The 14175-nt window shown below is 42.6% G+C and overlaps 1 protein-coding gene across 1 annotated transcript in view; it reads left to right on the forward strand.

Annotated features, from left to right (window-relative positions):
• The window catches only part of LOC137340739 (arf-GAP with dual PH domain-containing protein 1-like), a 106265-nt gene that overhangs the window by 20070 nt on the left and 72020 nt on the right, over nt 1-14175 (forward strand). The gene's annotated exons all lie outside the window — the stretch shown is intronic.

Genomic DNA, 14175 nt, shown 5'->3' on the forward strand with positions numbered 1-14175 from the left:
TTCAGATAATGTGGTTAGATTGCAGAGCTCTTGAGCGAATACCAGGATAGAAATGGTTGCACATGTGCCCCCTTGTGGATTTTTTGCAGTTTGTTAAAGTGTTGATATATGCTGAAGAGAAGTATTCCATAGATGCTAGAGTTCGCTATAATACTTCGGTTAGAATCTGTTGTATAGATTGACGCTGGACTCTTGGTCAATATTTACTGCTATCTCTTACTAGTATCAGCCTTGGCTCAGGGTAGAACTCTCGCCTCTGAGTCAGAAGGATGCGGGTCCATGCCCCATCTCCAGAGACTTGAGCCCAAAATCTAAGCTGGCGCTCGCAGTGCAGTACTGAGGGAGCGCTGCAGTGTCGGAGGTGCCGTCTTTCAGATGAGATATTAAACGTCTGCCCCGTCAGGTGAACGTAAAAGATCCCACGGCACTATTTCGAAGAAGAGCAGGGGAGTTCTCCCCGGTGTCCTGGCCAATATTTATCCCTCAACCACTAAAACAGATTACCTGGTCATTATCACATTGCTGTTTGTGGGATCTTGCTGTGCGCAAATTGGCTGCCGCGTTTGAGATTACAGCAGTGACTACACTTCCAAAGTACTTCATTGGCTGTAAAGCACTTTGGGACGTCCTGAAATCATGAAAGACGCTTCAGAAATGCCAGTCTTTTTCTTTTAATGTGAGTCCAACAAATTACTATTTGACTGAATCCACTCTCTCGAGTTTCTTGCATGCTGGCTACAGAATTGATGACTCTTAACGTTGAAGAAAATAAATGAAAATGGAATGACTAGTGATGAGTAATCAGCGGCATTTCAGCCCCTGTGAGTGTACTGAATTCCTGGATACGCTCAAATAAATGTTCTGCCATGAAGGGAGCTGATACATTAAGCAAGAATTTTTTTTTCTATTTTTCCCGTATCTGGGAATATCAACTCATTCTACTGAAATGAAAACAAAGATGAAATGGGAAGCAAGAACAAACTCCTTTCTGTTAGTGCCCCCAGAGAAGCTTTGAATTCAGTGGGGTTATAGCTCTTCTGCATTGCACAAGATTCCATAGTTTGTGTGTACCAGCATATCGCCAGTGCCATTTCGCATGGTAAGTTAGAGGATGCATCATTCCATGACCAGAGCATTATACCACTTAATACACGGTGTATTATTCTGCTGCTAAGTTTGGAATGGTGTGTGACGGTGTGTCCCTTTAAGGCCACAGTGTCTAATTGTTGCCGGGACACATGCTAAGGTCAGTTAGAGGCTAATTGCTCTTACAGAAGCTACACTGTGTTACCAGGGAAATTTCTCCAAAACCAGCAGGAAATGTCTGGATTTCTTCCTTTTTTAATGCTTTTTTTTTTAAGTGTATTACAAATATTAGCTCATTTGATACACTGTACATAGGGATACATAGATAGTATCATCTGACTTACCACAACACCCCTACAGTCACATTTATGGTTTAACTGCTTTTAGTCGCTTATAGTAAGGTCATTTCCGTGTCATGACCAGGGATGTGGCCGTAGGATTTTTCTCAGGTTGTGGGGGGGGGGGGGTGGTGCTGGTGCTGGCAACGGTAAGAGGGAAAGACGTGGGCAGGGGAGTGAGATTGGTGACAGGCAGCAACATGGAGTGGGGAAAAGCCGCCTTGGGAACGGGGTGGAGTGGAGAGGAGAGAGGGGCAATGGGAAGGATCAGGGACCGGCAACTGGAGGGGGGCATTGGGCTTTCGATTTTGATTTTTACAGGTCTCCCTCCGGCAGATAGCGCTGTGGAGAACAGCACCACCTGGCCTACAGATGGAGCTGGGTTAGGACTCCGAGGTAAGTATAATAAATAGACAGGTTTAAGCGTGACAGTGCGACAAATAGCATGATGGGAATGGACGCAAGTGTTAGACCACACTTCGAATACTGTGCAAAGTTCTGGTCTCCGCATCACAAATAGGATATAGAGGCACTGGAGAAGGTGTAAAAAAAATTTACAAGACTAATGCCAGAACGGAGAGGTTATAACCATCAGGAAGTATTGAACAGGCTGGGGCTCTTTTCTCTAGAAAAGAGAAGTTGAGGTGTGAGAGGTCTTCAAAACTATGAAGGGGTTTGATAGAGTAGACGTAGAGAAGATGTTTCCACTTGTGGGGAAGTCCAGAACTGGGGGTCAGAAATATAAGATAGTTATTAATAAATCCAATAAGGAATTCAGGAGAAACCTCTTTACCCAGAGAGGAGGTTAGAAAGTGGAACTCGCTACCACAGGGAGTGGTTGAGGTGAATACGTAGCTGCATTTAAGGAGAAGCTAGATAAACACATGTAGGAGAAAGGAATAGAAGGATATGCTAATAAGGTGAGATGAAGTAGAGTGGAAGGAGGCTCGTGTGGAGTATAAACACTGGAATAGACCAGTTGGGCCTGAATGACCTGTTGCTGTGCTGTAAATTCTATGTAATTCTTAAGAGGTGTGAGCTTTATGTAAGGCTTTCAATATATTATATAGATACCAGGGACTGTCTTGTGGCAATACTCAACGTGAAGTGCTGTTTTATAAGGACAGAACATTATACCATGTAAAATAGAATGTAGCTGTGTGTCCCTTTTTAAGGCAAGGAGGTGTAACTGCTCTGCATTCTTGAAACTAACGGTGGGTTTACTTAGAAATCAAGTTGTAGATGAGAACCAGGGCTCTATCTGACAGGTCAATTTAAGAAGTTGAACATATTGTGGAATCAATGTGTTCTTTCGAGAGGGAACGGAAAAACACAGCATTTTAAGATTGTTTTACATCTGTAAGTAAGCCAAGTGCAAGAGGTGAACAGTATAAATGATCTGAAGTGTAAGAATGGATATTTAAACTGTCCTTCATTTACACCATAGCTTGGAGCTGTTTGATTCTTTTAATTTATGTTATCTTTACTTTTCTGTGATCTGGTGCTGCTCTTAAGAAAGTGGGGGTCGGGGCTGGGAGCCTTAGTTACGTGGAAAGAGTGACCTACTTAGGTACGATAGGATAGGTTAACTCAGGTTAGAATCAATTTGGGCTGATTATAATCTATTAGGTTATGATTAAGAGTAACAGAAAGGGTATTGAAAGTGCATTGCAAAAAGTGTGTTCCAGGAAGTGCATGCATCACACGACTTTTAATTTATTACTCGAGAATCTTTTGTACATGGTAAATATATAGAAATGAGTAACACCAAAAGCAAGTTTCGATCTTGTGTGTCAAAAGGCCCTCCAGATACTTGAAGGGGAAAAGTTTTCAGGGCTATGGGGCTAATTGGATAGCTCTTTCAAAGAGCTGGCATGGACGCAATGGGCCGAATGGCCTCCATCTATCCTGTATCATTTCTATGATTCTAAGATGTAGTTTACAAATTATGTGGGGGATAAAATGGATACCCACTGAGAGACATAGAGGAACAGACAGAGGGACATACACACAGGAAGAGTGAGACACAGAAATGGGGAGAGGGAAGGAGTGAGAGAAATAAAAACAGAAAATGCTGGAAACACTCAGCAGGTCAGGCAGCATCTGTGGAGAGAGAAAGAGAGTTAACGTTTCAGGTTGATAGGCTGAGATAAAGGTCACCGACCTGAAACGTTAACTCTCTTTCTCTCTCCACAGATGCTGCCTGACCTGCTGAGTGTTTCCAGCATTTTCTGTTTTTATTTCGGATTTCCAGCATCTGTAGTATTTTTCATTTTTATTTGAGAGAGAAAGAGATACTCGTAGACAGTCTGGTGATTACAGGTCTGTCACTGCAGGTGGTGGTGATAGAAGCATTTGAGATGATGAATTAAGAGTACCACACAAGAATCATCTTGTACAACACTAAAGTGTATTGACTCGGTGACAACACTGTAATTTCTTGATGGATTGAGAAAATACTGAAAATAAATTGCTTTATTTTTCTCTCTCACTCAGACATAAAAAAAACATTATTTTGAAGCTCACTTGGATGGGATGGAGTAGATTGGATTGGATGGGATGGGATGGAGTAGATTGGACTGAATCCACTAGAACCAAAGGCCAGATTTTCCTCTCCAGCACAGTCACTGTCGGGAGTGTGACGGAATGGGATTAACGCTTGACTGACTCCCACGAATTTTCCGGGGTTAACGTTATTTAAATATTTTTTTACATGAGCTCCCGGTGGTATTCCAGCCTCCGATTGGGAGTTTGTAATTGGTAGTGGGGGGGGGGGGGGGGAGGGGAGGTGAAATAGCTGAAACTACAAGATTTGGACAGCTGCAGCAGTTTAAAGGGCCAGACAACCGCCCAGAATGAAAACACGCCTCTGATAAATGTAGTGCTGTGGAACTGTTGATCAAGTATCCCTGCATTGGTTTCACTGACTGCTGTGGCCACTTAAATATTTAAATATATTACGCATTGCCTAGCAACGCCAGATGCCTGTTGTGCACAGGCATAAGTAGTGTTCCACTCGAAGAGAAACTCAACTTTGATCCAGGTCTAGTGTTACCGAGCAAATTAGCAAAGTGTTGTGTAGTTTGCTGTTTTTTTTATCAAGGAGTTGCCAATAAAGTTCTATACATGAGTGTAATGGGCTGTATTGTCCATTATTACAGCTTATCAGTTACTTTCACTAAGCCTGTTCCATAGTTTATAGCTTAAACCTCAGCTTTTATTCTATTGCTTTCCAAAGTCCAGGAGATCACAAGAAGCCCCTGTGACACGCCCACAAGTTAAACAACACTATCAAGGAAGTGTGTTCAATCACTGGGCAATGCTACAAGACCAGATCCTGAGCGTGGAACATCGCTGTGCGGTTTGTAGAGAGTGAGGTTACGGCAGCTCTTTCAAATTGAGGACAAGAGAAATATCGGAGTAAACCCAGAATTGTGACAGTGGCCTCCACCCTTATCACAAAGGAAGTTTTAGGTTAGTTTGCTTTGTGCACAATAGACTGATAGACATTGTCAACATCTGGTAGGTCTGTACTAGGGATGACTTGTCCCATGCTGAATCAACAGCTGTTTATAAGGGAACTGGACTGGGTGTGCCATAGTTCCTGAAGGCTTGTCTCCCTGAATACTTTCATGCTGCTGTTTCGCAGCTCTGCTCAATGTACTAAAGGGACTTGTAATGCAGGATGCATTAATATCCCATTGTTGCCTTCTATTCCTTCTATCTCCAAGCCCTCGATGGTCTACGGGAGAGCGTGATAATGCTGGGGATTCTGTTGCCTTCTGATTGCCTCACCAGCTACGCTTCAGAGACATTCCCTGGATGCCTTGGCTAGTTTTGCAGTCATAACATAGTGTAACCATCAACAGTTGGCATATCACCTCTGCTTTCATTTAAAGCTTGGTTCTATTCACATTTTTGGGCCAATCTACCTCTGCTTGAATCTGGAGTTCAGCTTCTTGGCAATGAATTCAATTTTAATCCAGTAATGGAGGTGAATAGTTTATTACAGGCATATAAACAGAACATCTAATACTGAATCATACTGTACTGATCTACTCAATGTTTTTCCCCCAAAATCTAAAGCCTGTGAAATTGATTGATTCGCCTCACAAGGACCTATTGATCGAGTCAAATTAGAATCAGATCTAGAAGTTTCAAATCTGCTAGTCAGTCAGTTTCCATGTCAAACTCAAGTAATTTGTATGAAATCGACATGATCCGCCTTAACTCTAGTGCAATACCGAGGGAGTGCTGCACTGTCAGAGCTGCGATCTTTCGGATGAGACATTAAAACTGAAGCCCCGTCTGCCCTCTCAGGTGGACGCAAAAGATCCTATGGCACTATTTTGAAGAAGATCAGGGGAACTCTCCCCGGTGTCCTGGCCAATATTTAGAATAGAATCATAGAATCATAGAAGTTTACAACATGGAAACAGGCCCTTCGGCCCAACATGTCCATGTCGCCCAGTTTATAACACTAAGCTAGTCCCAATTGCCTGCACTTGGCCCATATCCCTCTATACCCATCTTACCCATGTAACTGTCCAAATGCTTTTTAAAAGACAAAATTGTACCCACCTCTACTACTGCCTCTGGCAGCTCGTTCCAGATACTCACCACCCTTTGAGTGAAAAAATTGCCCCTCTGGACCCTTTTGTATCTCTCCCCTCTCACCTTAAATCTATGCCCCCTCGTTATAGACTCCCCTACCTTTTGGGAAAAGATTTTGACTATCTACCTTATCTATGCCCCTCATTATTTTATAGACTTCTATAAGATCACCCCTAAACCTCCTACTCTCCAGGGAAAAAAGTCTCAGTCTATCCAACCTCTCCCTATAAGTCAAACCATCAAGTCCCGGTAGCATCCTAATAAATCTTTTCTGCACTCTTTCTAGTTTAATAATATCCTTTCTATAATAGGGTGACCAGAACTGTACACAGTATTCCAAGTGTGGCCTTACTAATGTCTTGTACAACTTCAACAAGACATCCCAACTCCTGTATTCAATGTTCTGACCAATGAAACCAAGCATGCTGAATGCCTTCTTCACCACCCTATCCACCTGTGACTCCACTTTCAAGGAGCTATGAACCTGTACTCCTAGATCTCTTTGTTCTATAACTCTCCCCAATGCCCTACCATTAACGGAGTAGGTCCTGGCCCGATTCGATCTACCAAAATGCATCACCTCACATTTATCTAAATTAAACTCCATCTGCCATTCATCGGCCCACTGGCCCAATTTATCAAGATCCCGTTGCAATCCTAGATAACCTTCTTCACTGTCCACAATGCCACCAATCTTGGTGTCATCTGCAAACTTACTAACTATGCCTCCTAAATTCTCATCCAAATCATTAATATAAATAACAAATAACAGCGGACCCAGCACCGATCCCTGAAGCACACCGCTGGTCACAGGCCTCCAGTTTGAAAAACAACCCTCTACAACCACCCTCTGTCTTCTGTCGTCAATCCAATTTTGTATCCAATTGGCTACCTCACCTTGGATCCCGTGAGATTTAACCTTATGTAACAACCTACCATGCGGTACCTTGTCAAAGGCTTTGCTAAAGTCCATGTAGACCACGTCTACTGCACAGCCCTCATCTATCTTCTTGGTTACCCCTTCAAAAAACTCAATCTAATTCGTGAGACATGATTTTCCTCTCACAAAACCATGCTGACTGTTCCTAATCAGTCCCTGCCTCTCCAAATGCCTGTAGATCCTGTCTCTCAGAATACCCTCTAACAACTTACCCGCTACAGATGTCAGGCTCACCAGTCTGTAGTTCCCAGGCTTTTCCCTGCCGCCCTTCTTAAACAAAGGCACAACATTTGCTACCCTCCAATCTTCAGGCACCTCAGCTGTAGCTGTCGATGATTCAAATATCTCTGCTAGGGGACCCGCAATTTCCTCCCTAACCTCCCATAACGTCCTGGGATATATTTCATCAGGTCCCGGAGATTTATCTACCTTGATGCGCCTTTATCCCTCAACCATCATTGAAACAGATAATCTGGTCATTATCGCATTGCCGTTTGTGGGAGGTTGCTGTGTGCAAATTAGCTGCCGCATTTCCTGTATTGCAACAGTGGTGACACGTCCAAAAAAAAAAAGTTCTTTATTGGTTGTAAAGCACTTTGGGATGTCCTGAGGTCATGGGAGACACAATATAAATGCAAGTCTTTCTTTCTTTTTAATCATCCCCATTTGGATCGCTAGGTACTTCTGACTCTTTTTCCAGAAACTGGATGCCTTCACTAGACTTTTGAATAATGAAATCTGCTGGTTGTGCTCAACTCTCATGTTGCGGCTGCCCGCCAGAGGTGCCAGAGGCTGCCCGCCAGAGGTGCCAGCGGCTGCCCGCCAGAGGTGCTGATACAATGAAAATGGAAATGTATTCAGTGGGCTATTTTGTCTCTCGCGTGTGCAGTTTGACCTTTACTGTCTTGTCATACAGTGCCCATGTGCAGAGAGGCCAATGCTATTTTTGACCCCAGTTTGGTAAATCGGGAGCCCAAAAATAATCAAACTCTAAAATTTGCGGAAAAACCTTAAAATGACACAATCTGGGTCACTGTGGGTTCCCCATTCTGTGTAGCCCCACTTGAAACATCGAAAGAATCTTAAAAACCAGAGATTTTATTTTATTATGGAGTACGGTGGTGTAGTGTTTATGTTACTGGACTAATGATCCAGAGAATGTGAGTTCAAATCCCACCATGGCACTGAATTAAAATGGAGAATTTTAATTCAGTCCATTTTTTAAAAAAAATCTGTTAAATTAAAAGAAGTAAAAGTGACATGAAGCTGTCAGATTGTTGTAAAAATCCAACTGGTTCACTGCCGTCCTTACCTGGTCTGGCCTAAACGTGACTCCTGACCTACGACAACATGGTTGACTCTTAACTGCCCTCGGCCTAGCAAACTACTCAGTTGTGTCAAACCGCTACAATAAAGAACAAGCCCTTCACCACACGGACTGCAGTGGTTTAAGAAGGTGGCCCATCACCACCACCACTACCTCAGGGCAACTAGGGATGGGCAATAAATGCCAGCCTTGCCAGCAATGCCCACATCCCGGGAATGAAAAAAAAACTAACTTCTTTTTCTGGTGCAGCTTTCCTGGGTCAAGAACGTTCATGCCTCTGGCCTGCTCTTAAGATCTGACTCGCAACTCTTTAAGACTGGATTAATCAACCGTAGCACAAATAATTTTGCGAGCTCTCCATTAGACCCATGTCTTACACGGTGCTTCTGATACACGCTTGTTACTTTGCAATATACATGTCGCCATCTGTCTGCTTCCTCCAGTAGAAAATATAATGCTACGCACCACAAATGTTTGGCAGCCCCTCAAAAACCCATTGGTTTAAAAGGGCTGTGCATTAACGAGGCTCATCATTTCCCTTGAGTATATTGTCTTATTAAAGTAAATCCTTTCAATCCATTGTGTCGCAGTGTTAAGTGCAATTTAATTTGTCCATAAAAATTATGTCAATGTTAAGGGACTCAATCTAATTGAGTCCCTGTCAAACCTGGACTTAAAACATGCAGTCATTTAATAAATTATACAAAGGATGGATACTGACCTCTTTGATTTTTGTTTTTTGGTAATTTTAGAATCAGAAAAACAAAAACATTTTGAAACTAATATCTGGTTCTACTCATCAAATTGACCACGTCTGTATATAGGACTTTCTGAAATCTCAGCTTATAATATATTTTTAATTATGTTTACTTAATGTTGCCTTTCTTGCCCAAGTCTAGGCTCCTGTTGAGTGTTGCTTTGTGTTTCTCACCCATGGTTTCTTCCTGTGTTTTGTGTGTTATTTATCCATTGTTTCTCTGGCTCTAATTATTCTCTCTTTTTCTTCTCCCTTAATTAAGTGAAAGAAGAAAGAAAGAACTTGCATTTATGCAGCAGGATGGTCCCAAAGCGCTTTACAGCCAATGAAGTACTTTTGAAGTGTAGCCACTGTTGTGTAATGTAGGAAACGTGGCAGCCAATTTGCGCACAGCAAGGTCCCACAAACAACAGCGTGATAATGACCAGATAATCTGTTTTTAATTGCATTGGTTGAGGGATAAATATTGGCCAGGACACCGGGGAGAACTCCCCTGCTTTTCTTCGAAATAGCACCATGGGATCTTTTACGTCCACCTGAGAGGGCAGACGGGGCCTCGGTTTTAACCTCTCATCGAAAGGTGGCACCTCTGACAGTGCAGAACTCCCTCAGTACTGCACTGGAGTGTCCGCCTAGATTTTATGCTCAAGTCTCTGGAGTGGGACTTGAACCCACGACCTTCTGACTCTGAGGCGAGAGTGCGACCCACTGAGCCCCGGCTGACACCATAAACGTGATCAACAAATGGTCAAAATAGAAAATTCATCAGTGTCCATCCATTGGCACCGTGTTAAACCCTTGTTGGAGATTGTGGTGCAATCTCAAATGTTTTGGACGTAGTATTAATGGAGTTATAACTGGATGAGTTATTCAGTTCATCTATTTTGTGACTCGGTAATTCATAACAGTCTAGTTGCCCTGAGAAGGTAGTGGTGGCCGCATTCTCTGTAGCAGTTTGATACAACTGAGTGACTTGCCAGGCCACTTCAGAGGGCAGTTAAGAGTCAACTACGTTGGTGTGGAACTGGAGTCACATGTAGGCCGGACCGGGTAAGGACGGCAGGTTATGATCTCATTGCATCTTTCAGGCGGATGTACAGTAATATCAATTCAGAGCTGCACTGTACTTTTCTAGATGTGGCATCATTCAATTGATTTTTAAAACAAGAAATTTACAAAGAAGGTAATGGATTTTCATTCGGAACGGCAGTCAACAACAAAGGGTCTCTCTAATTTTATCCAAATTACATGCAGGTTATATGATGAGATTAAACAATGGGACTGTACTACGCTGGAATCCACAACGTTTAACTACTTGATTGCTGCCGTTTGTTGCCTTTGACGGCCTTGATACTAAGCCACGGGACTCTAGTGTACAAATGCTTAACGCATTCACCAGAAATTTCTCTCTGCTGTTTTAATGGAGATGTTAACCCATTTATTTTAAACTGGTTAATGCCTCTGCTGAAATAGCAGAGAGGGGAATTTCAATTAAGTGTTTCCCACTTTTGTCATTTCAAGGCTTTTTATTTTAAATTTAATGAACTCGTCCAATGAAAACTGCCACGTGCTGCACTAATATGAACATTATCCACTACTCACATTAGTCATCCTTTGTGTTCTGGCCTCTAAGTGAGACTACCAATTCAGCCACAAATTATGGGCTGCCTTGAGCTACGTGCCTGTTGGCAGCTACAATGAAGAGGCTTGAGACTGGCCTAACTGATCTCCCCTAGGATCCTACCAGTCAGCGGATAAAGGAGATTTTCATCCCATGAGGTTCTTGTCGTTGTGATTTCTTTTAAAAACTCATTCTCGGGATGTGGGCATCGTGGGCAAGGCCGGCATTTATTGCCCATCCCTCGTAGCCCTGAGAAGGTGGTGATGGGCCGCCTTCTTTCGAGCGGTTTGATACAACTGACTGGCTCGCTAGGCCACTTCAGAGGGCAGTTAAGAGTCAACCACATTGGCGTGGGACTGGAATCACGTATAGGCCAGACAGGGTAAGGACGGCAGGTTTCCTTCCCTAAAGGGATAACTAACCTGTCACACTGTGAACAGATTCTTCCTGGTTATTAAGGCTTAGCATTATGAATCTATTTTACATTTTAATTTTCCATGAATGTTTTTTTTAAAAAAAGAATGAGGTAAGCACTTTGCTCAGACAAAGTTAGAGTTGAGTGTGTGGGTCAACATAAATAATCTTCAGAACAGTGTATTTGCAACATTTCTGTTTTTATACCAGATATCCAACATTTGCAGGTTTTTTTTTCAATTTCTATTAAGTTCAATGTTACATACAAGTCATCCAGAGCAAAATAACAAAACCCATCAATCCCATTACTGTGCTTGGTGCAAATGGTGGCTTGGATGCAGCATACAGAGGGAAATCGAGTGGTAGAGATCGCACACCCAGAATGGAGCCCACCCAATTCTCCTCTCTGTGCTGCCCCCAGGTGATCAGTTACATCCCTGCACAACAACAGGAAAATCTATCCCATAATTTATTAACGTACCCCATAATTTATTATACAAATTATTAATCCCATAATTTATTATGCAGATTATAATCTATCCCATAATTTATTAAACAATGTATTAATCTATCTAATTTATTATACCAAATTATTCACGCACCCCAGAATATATTATGCAAATTATTCACGCACCCCGGAATATATTATGCAAATTATTCACGCACCCCGGAATATATTATACAAATTATTCTCGCACTCCAGAATTTATCATACCAAATTATTCACGCACCCCAGAATATATTATACAAATTATTCACGCACCCCAGAATTTATCATACCAAATTATTCACGCACCCCAGAATTTATCATACCAATGATTATTATTAAATTACTGACTTGGAACTCAATTCCAAACGCTGAATTAGAGTGAGATGAGTGGTAGCATGCCGGGAGTGTAAATTACACTGGAGAAACATCTTGGGACTGTGACTAAAATTATTCACTGGGCAGCTGATCAATATTTTAGAAGCAGAGAGCTGTATTATAGGCACTGAAATAATAGCACAGAACTGGTAAGAATCGGTAGCTGGGAAAAAGGCTATTAACAGCCAGCAGTAAGGATCTCTTCAGAATGACATGTTCATGTTGGACAGGAAAAGCTAAGGGGTGAATTAGGTCTGCAGAAGAATGTGATATTTATACTTGCATGTCTTGGGAATTTGTACAGGTCGGACTGCTGACTGACTGTGTGCTTGTTTACTGACTGGAACTCTTGAATAGCTTCAATCCTTGTCTGTCTTGCTCTCCCTCACCCCCAATGATCAATTTTCTCCTCGGCTTAAGGCATTGACTCCCTGTTGAGGTACAGCTCCACACACACACCTTGGCCCTCTTCCAATACCTCACCCAAATGATCACTATCCAAGCATGAGCCTTGACAATGAATCTCTGCCGTAGTTACGATGGCAGAATGGGAGAAGTCCTAAGGAAATTTACGCCCCTTGGAGATTTCACTCAATTGCTTTTTGAGGGTCTCAGAAGAATTGGAGCTTTTTCTTGAGTTTTATTCGTAATTATCGACTGTCCTCTGGAAGGTTTGGAAAGAAATTGGGCCATCAATGACCGTGCAGGTTGTACATAGGCTGTTGGATGAAAAAATTGGTTGGTTTCAGTGGCATTTTTCTAAGCTCATGTACTCGCTTGTGTGCTTAAAATAAACAGGCTCAAGTAACAAGGGAAAAAATGTTAGATTTCCATTGATGTATAAACTAATACAACAGATCAATGCAGAAGAATGACTTTTTTTTTGTGTGCAACACAGAATTTGCTATGTGAGCACATGTGAATCATCAGATAAATTCTCAGCTTTTGGTGTAGTGATTTGACACCTTTTACAGGCACAAACTAGAATCTGAACCGAAAGATTCCTGTGTACGGCACACATGCACACCGATAGCAGCGTTCCGGAGAGACTGTTCGGCAGTAATCTCAGATATAGTAGGATTTACGATACCACTCGACATTTCTGGATGAGCTGTTCCTAAGTTCTGAACAAGGGAATGGGGTTGGGGGTGTGAAGAACATTTATGCTTAAGCTCCTTAATCCTTCAATGGATAAACTGAGAGGATACTCTTAACAAAAAAGGCTGAACAGGCTGGTGCTCTTTTCACTAGAAAAGAAAAGACTGAGGGGTGACCTAATGGAGGTCTATAAAGTTCTGAAGGGGTTTGATAAGGTAGATGTAGACAAAATGTTTCCACTTGTGGGTTGAGACCAAAACTAGAGGCAATAAATATAAGATAGTCACCAATAAATCCAATAGGGAATTCAGGAGTAACTTCTTTACCCAAAGAGTGGTGAGAATGTGGAACTCGCTACCACAAGGAGTAGTTGAGGCGACTAGCATAGATGCATTTAAGGAGAAGCTAGATAAACACGAGAGAAAGGAATAGAAGGATATGCTGATAGGTTAGATGGAGAGGGGTGGGAGGAGGCTCGTGTGGAGCGTGAACACTGGCATGGACCTGTTGGGCCAAATGGCCTGTTTCTGTGCTGTAAATTCTATGTCCCCTGTGGTTTTCCTCTGCACTAAATAGCCGACAAGGAAAACCTACAAATATTAGACATTGGAAATAAAAACCTAAAATAAAGGGGATATACATCAGGCCAATTGGCATCTGCTCAGAGGAAATACCAGTGTTTGAAGTGGAGAATCCTTGTTCTGCAGGTTCAATTTCTGGTCTGTGCTGAGCTGTCTAATCTCTACTTGGTGGTGGGACAAAAGACAATCAAGCCCCTGAACTGAGGAGGAAATGGCACCCACAACAATGCAGCACTCCCTCAGTACTGCACTGGAGTACCAGCCCATACTTCGTGCCCAGGTCACTGGTGGAGGTCACGAACTGGTGAGGCGAGAGTGCTACCCACTGAGCCAAGCTGACACTCAGTTAGCTGATCTCAGTGAGGCCGTGATAGGAATCCTACCACCGGCATCCACGCCCTTGTGTAAGGATAGGTAGATAGGTGTGTGTGGACACATTGGGCGAGCATAGGATCAAGGGTAGCTGTAGTGCCACCATGCTGGCATAGCCTGCCAACAATCAATTAACCAGGCTCGCACATGAATGGCATCTTC

Source organism: Heptranchias perlo, chromosome 22 (genome assembly GCF_035084215.1).
Source record: "Heptranchias perlo isolate sHepPer1 chromosome 22, sHepPer1.hap1, whole genome shotgun sequence".
Classification (NCBI taxonomy): Eukaryota; Metazoa; Chordata; class Chondrichthyes; order Hexanchiformes; family Hexanchidae; genus Heptranchias; species Heptranchias perlo.